The following is a 6,709-nucleotide window of genomic DNA, read 5'->3' as shown; positions in this document are numbered from 1 at the left end:
TCTTTTCCTAGACTGTTTTGGATGGGACCTGGCTGGAGGACGTTAGAGTTCTAGGGGAAAAACCCAGTAGCAATCCGATCACACCACCTTTGTGGGTTGAGGGCCACCACTTTGCCTGGGGGGAGGGAGAGGCAATCCAAAAAGCAGACGTGAGGACACAGAAACAAACGAGGACAATCCAGCAGAAGATGGTTCGCAGGATTTTTCTCCATGGATTTAATTACGGTTTGGAGGCAGTTCCTGGAGAGCTCTGGAGGTCTGCGTTCTAAGAACTGGGGGGGGGGGGGGGAATGCATCTTCCTGGAGCAGGGTTGCTTGTTTGTCAGGCTTCACACACTCCCCCCCCCATAGGAATGACAAAGGTTCACAAGAAAGCCAAGATTATAGAGAAGTCTGTTTACTAAGGAAAGTAAGAAGCCATCATCAAACAATTTCAGCCACCGCTGATTAAAACACAAGCACTAAATAAATGACATTCTTTGCCTTCTGTTTTTGTTGACAGGCTACTTGCCCCCCCCTTTGGAGTAGGCTGGCAGATCGCCATTTTTTTTTAACCCTCCGATTTGCCATCCTGTTGTTGTTCCCTGGTTGCGCGGCTGCCGGTTCTCACAAGGCTACCCTGTCAGCTGCATTGGGACGCCACGTCTCCGAAGGGCCAGCCAACATGGTCAAAGGAGGAGTGCACTCCCAACCCATCTGGAGGGCACCAGGTTGGGAAGGGCAACGTCCTGACAGCATCTGTTAGCAGCAGCAGCAGCAGCAGCAGCAGCAGCGCTTTCAGAGCGTGTTCACCATGACACCTTTTTTAAAAAAATTAAATGATAATTTTCCACCAGCTCCTAAATGTTTGGGATTCCATGATTTAGATGCACCCAAGAACAACAGCTGGGGCACCTTTTGCACTCCCAGAACGGCAGTAGGGAGAAGCTTGGCTGCTCCTGTATAGCTCAAGAACAACCCCTGCTGAATTGCTAACGTGAGACGGAAGGGAAGATGTAGCAGTTCTCCCTCCCGCCCATCCACTCCCCCATCCCAAAAGTCCTGAGAAATAAGATGTTTGGAATCTAGAAATACCCTGCGGTCTCATCCAGAGGCAAAACTGTAGGGAGCCAAAACTTCCATTGACAAGAACCAGCTTAATTGGCAGAGGTGATGCGACTTCATCTTGTTCTCCTGGACTCTGGGCCTGAAACATTGGGGCCGCTGCATCTCCAGTTGGGGCTCCAGCAAAGGACCCCCACCACAGCCAGCCCCCAGAGGGCAGCGATGCACAGAACCCACTTCAGGAGGCCGGGGTACAAGAAAAGGACGGTGACAGTAACCAGCAGCGTTAGCAGCGTCACAAGGAAGAGGAGTCTCTTGGCAGCCATTCTGTTGCCGCTGTGGTCTTCTGAATCACTATGACCGGTGTCAGGAACGTTGCAGGGTGGCTGTTCCCCGCTTTGAGCCTCTGAAGGGAAAGACCTCTCCCCATTTTGGCCTCTGGAAAGGGCCTCCTCTTCATTGGGGAGATGGCAAATCACTCCTCCTAGGACGGAGGTGGCCTTCCGGCAGAGGGGACAAACAATGGTCCACGCTTGGCCGTCGTTCCACAGAAGCAGCTTGAGGCAGATGGCGCAGAAGACGTGCTGGCAAGCCAGCCGTTTGGGCAACCGGGCGAGACCGTATGGATTGCAGCAGATCAGACAGTCGGTATCACCAGTGCGGCTTTGGGAGGGACAACCAAAGTCCGTTTTCTCGGCTGAGCTGTTGAAGGTATCTGGGGATCTCGGTAGGGAAAACGGTGGCGGACAGGAGAATGAAGTTCCTGCATCTGTTGCCGATAGCTGTGAGAGTCCTGGAAGCGGCGACTCCACGGGACACGTTGAATGCTCCCCTCCTGAGCTGTGGCTCTCGCATCTTGCACCGCCCAGGTTTCCCCCCTGCTTTTTCAAGACCTCCGTTTTGTCTGTTTCCATGGCTGCTCCTTGGGGGGGTGCCACAGGTCAGTCCTAACAGTAGCAGCTGCAGTTTCTAGAGCTCCTTTATTACTTTATGGTGGTGCTTGTTGGTTATCAGAGGCTGGCATTCATCCATTGTACGCCAGGAAAAGGGCAGCCGCGTTAATGAGTAACTGCAGCCGTGCAGATTCGTACGGGCAATTCTGCAGCGATCAACCATTTACAGTATTTACTTCAAGCACTTTTATGCCACTTTAACCATTTCGTTCAATCCGGCATCAGCCGCCATCCCATTCTGTTTAAGGATAATCTTTTCTAAAAATGAAAACTTTTTACAGTACTTACCTAATTTAACCTTTCCCGAAACTAGCAAGGGTGGGACCAGGGGACAATTCTGGAACTTCGCCAGAGCGGGGGTGCTACTGTTTTTTGCACCCTTCTAGATCAACTCACAAAAGCAGCAGGGGAAGGGTCTAGAGAGGAGCTCAGTTTAATGAATGTTAAATTAAATCAGTGGAAGAATGGCAGGCTCAAGTCAACTTTGGCTGATCTGGCCTTCCAGAGGTGAGGGCCATAAGATGCCCAGAATCCTGGCCAAGTTGAAGAAGGGGAGGGCTCAGTTTCAGAGAACATAGAAATGTGGAGGAATGTAGATCTCAACTACTTAAGAATAGGGTGGTGTGCTGTACACTGAAAAGAGCACTCCCTGTTGAGTTTCAAGGGGTGCAGACTCCAGCAAAGACTTGTTGGAAGACCATACCAGCCCTGGGACATGCAGTTGCTCCTCCGCTCGTCTTTTCAAGGTGTGCATCAAAAGGGAAAATCAGGATGGCATGATCGAGTCTGACTTCCATATCCCTGGTTCTGAGCAACACTTCATTTTAGGGCAGTCAGGGTGAGGTCCCAAGCAGCGAGGCCTCTCTGGGGGCAATGGTTCCCATGATGTTCCCTCAAAAACCCCTGCACAGAGGCTCCTTCTCTAGCGGAAATATTTTATTTGGGGCCACGCTCTGGATGGATTACTACCACATGGACCAACAAGTGTTGGACTCTTCAATGGACTTGTGACTGGTAGCCATTGCCTGGCTCAGACAATTTGCCCCATTGTTCTTCAATTCGCCAGGGGTAATCTCTAAACCAGTTGGAGTATCACGCCTTTTCTTTCCTTCGATTACAACCACCATCTCAGTGGCTCAAGGTTGTGGCGGGGCCTTTCCCCATCAGCTGTAAGCTAGCAGGGGTACTTAGAAACACGGGTTGTTTAATGCTCCGTCTTGAAGAGGGTGGAGAAAAGCCACGAACAAGGCATCCAAGAGGCGAGTGGTAGCGATGCGAGACCTTGGTTACCCAAGTACCGAAATGGTAGCTGCGTCTTCAGGCACAGAACAGAAAGGAACCCCCTTCAGAGGGTAGTAGAAAGGTTTACGCTTCTGGTGCGGCTTCAACACAGAATCCCTCAAGGATCTTCTGCCACCCAGTGACAATCTTGGCATGACTAAACTTGAAAGAGCATGGACAGTATGGCATAGTAAGGAGTCATGACCACCGCCAGCCTCCAAGGAATTCAGGACCAGATTTTCAAGAAGTGTTTTTAATATGAATCTTTGGCATTCTTAGTTACAACAGATGAACCTTCTAGTGAAGTCTCCCTTGGCTCCTCTGATCTCATGGACAACGTCCATAGTCCTTTTGGCAGCAGGACTGAAGTAGCTGGACTGCTGTCTTCTTCCCAGATTAACCATCATCCCTGGCATTTCCTGGTTGTTTCCCATTCAGGTGTGAACCAAGCCTGACCTGAAAAGCTTTTGACCCCTGACAAAGCCACCGGGTTTGTATCAGGCAGGTCTTTAAAACACATCTTGTAGAACTCTGGGCTGCAGAACTAATTTAAAGCAAGTTAAAGGCTGGGAAGCAATTAATGCTTTAACTGGGAGAAGTCAAAGACTTGAAATGATGGCAAGACTGAATTTGTTTAATAAACCTACATGCATTCAAAGGGTTAATTCTAATTGGATCCAAATTTACAGATGATGGAAAAAGCTCTTGGAACATGTCCAGTACAATCAAGCCTAAAGTTCTGATTAAGTTGTATGAAGGCGAGGAATAAAAAGTTGAAATCACCGTTGTACTTTCTTGCATTTCTTTAATGACTATTTTCAAATTTAACATGAAAATGGGCTCAACCCTTTTTTACAAACAAAACACATTCAGATTGATCTACTGCTGCAGTCTGCCCTAAGGTACCTGAATGGGATTGGTTTTCAAGGGGAGAGAATCAAAATCCAGCTTTTAATGGCACCTGGGGCAGCGGCCAGGTAGAACATTCCTTCTTCCTGCTTTGGAAAGAGTCTTGAGGCTCTGTTGACCAAGTTCTCAAACGAGCACATCGATCTCCGAGTACCCTTTCAAATGGCAAGCAAACTATTTGTCTCACACTTTTCTTGAGTTGGATGGGTCGGTTAAATCCATCTGGCTCCTTCAACCTGTCCTCCTGTGCCCTTCAGCCTAGGCATCCTCCTGCCCAGGGCATCATTCCAAGCCCATCAACATGATCTCCTAAAAATGCATGTGGCCTTCTGGCCAGCGACCTATAACCACCAAATATGGCTGTAATATAGACACGGCTCCGTTTCATTCTGCTGAGTCATATTCCATTTCTTAACCGAAACAACTCGGTAAAGATCTTGGGAGGGTTTAGAGATCGAAATGCTTTCAAACCCAAGATGCAGTTTTTCAACTTCAAAACTTTAAACCCGTCTTCTGCAGCCCAGTGCTCTATCAAAGTGCTGATGGACCGGGACTTCTGAAGTTGCTGTCCCCGCTTCTCTGGAGACCATGTGGGAGAAAGCAGATTTTCTGTTCCTTTTATTTATATAGAAACTAATCATTTGGGTTTCTTGCAGGATGATCACATGGGGAATTTTATGGTATTCACTCAACACTTTCATGTGGAAATCATAGAAAAGTCAAATTTAAAAAAGCATCTTGTGGATCATCCACCTGTTGCTCAACGAAAAATGCAACACAACTTCCTGTTTCTCGGCTGCTTGGTTCTGCTCATTACTCCCAGGCTCACGAAGCTGACCTCCCCCTAAGGCCACCTGCCCCATGGATGACCACCTTCTATTTAGTGACGGCCTTGGTTCTGCTCTGCCATCTGAAACAACCAGACTGCATTTGGCAATCTGTACCGCAGCCTTTCAGGTATCTCAAGGCCACTATCGTATTGCCCTTTAATCCTCCAGGATAGTCGGCTCTTTCAGCAGCTCCTGGTAGGCTTCCAGACGTGTCCTCCTCCTCTTTGGGACATACTCTGGCTTGTCAAGTGTCCATCTTTATTACTTGTTACCTAAACAGAGCGTTTCTATGATTCCACACTGAGAACCGGAATCTATTTTATCCTCCTGCTATTCCTCCAAGAGAGTTAATGCCAAGTAAATAAATCCTTCAAGTACCCTTAGCAAATATAATACCAGTAATAACAGCAGCACGCATGAGATTTGGCCAGACCCTGATCCCAAAAGGGCTGGCTCAGACAGCCTGGAAAACATGCAAAGATAAAGAGAGGCTTCTCCAGTGTAGCCTGAAAATCAGTCTGAATGTCCCCAAACTGTTCCAAAAAACTGGAGACATGTTTTTTGCAGGCTTTTCCCCAAGATCTTCACATAAAGAAAACATTAAGATGGGAAGCATCAGAGCTATTTGTGGTTATCAAATGACAAAAAGCATGTTATGCATTTTGTATGTTCCAAGTCTGGTACTAGCTGAAAAGGTCTATTTTCTTGAGTTTCAGACCGGTAGCTCGTTTCTAGTCACAGTGAATGACTTAAGCAAGACTCTCCAGTCACCTGCTTTGAGACGAGGCCGCCAAAATAACGCGTCACAGAACTGTTCAGGGCTCAATACTGTTTTCTTCTAGGAACAGGAAAGATGAGCACTTAACTTTTTGGCTGCCTGCGTGGTAGATGCTATTGTTCTTGCTACACCATTTGGTTCCTTTCCTCTACTGGGGGGCCTTCCAGTTTCCATTGAACTCAGCTTCCTAGTCCTTGTGCTCACTTTTGTGAAGTGACACAATTCTTGACTAAACACCTCTTTGTGAGGTAGGCAGTTTCCACCTCTCTATCGAGTTTGGTTATTCCTTTTCTACAACGCCTACTGAATATATAGTGGGAAAAGCAAAATCAATCCCCCCCCCACCTCTATTCCCAATCTGTGAACCTCTTTCCAGATATAATGAAACTGCTCAGGTTTCTCAGTATCATCTCCAAACTTAAGCAAACCCATTCTAGGCAGATATTCTAAATACTTCTATTTGAATATCAGTTATATCTCAATCATATGATCCAAGCTACAAATATATCTAAAACTTCAAACCTAAAACCTTTGAATTACCTAAACATGGCAATTTGCACTGATGAATTGGGGAATTCTTACTTCTAACCCTCCTTTGTAATCCTAAAGCCTTCTGCTGGAAACACAGTGCTCCTAGCCAAGAGTATTAAACACCCGGTTAAATGCAACAAAACCTGTCTACAAGCCACCAAGCACAAACGTTGCAAACACAATCTTATATTTGCTGACAGGAGGGTGTGTCCTCTGCATCCCCCAAGCCATTCTTGCAGTCCCCAGAGCCATTCCTGATCTATGGCTCAAAATGGCTAATACTGTTTCCTGCCGTTCTAAGGTGGGAAATACTAAAAATCTCTAGTTCAAGCCCTAAAATATATCGAACCACAAAATACTATTAAACATGCCTAAATTTGCCC

The sequence above is a fragment of the Python bivittatus genome, unplaced genomic scaffold (assembly GCF_059951505.1).
Source record: "Python bivittatus isolate LINGU-HERP-01145 unplaced genomic scaffold, Pbiv_v1 ctg000510_np1212, whole genome shotgun sequence".
NCBI lineage: Eukaryota > Metazoa > Chordata > Lepidosauria > Squamata > Pythonidae > Python > Python bivittatus.
Note: the sequence above shows the minus strand (reverse complement) of the source record.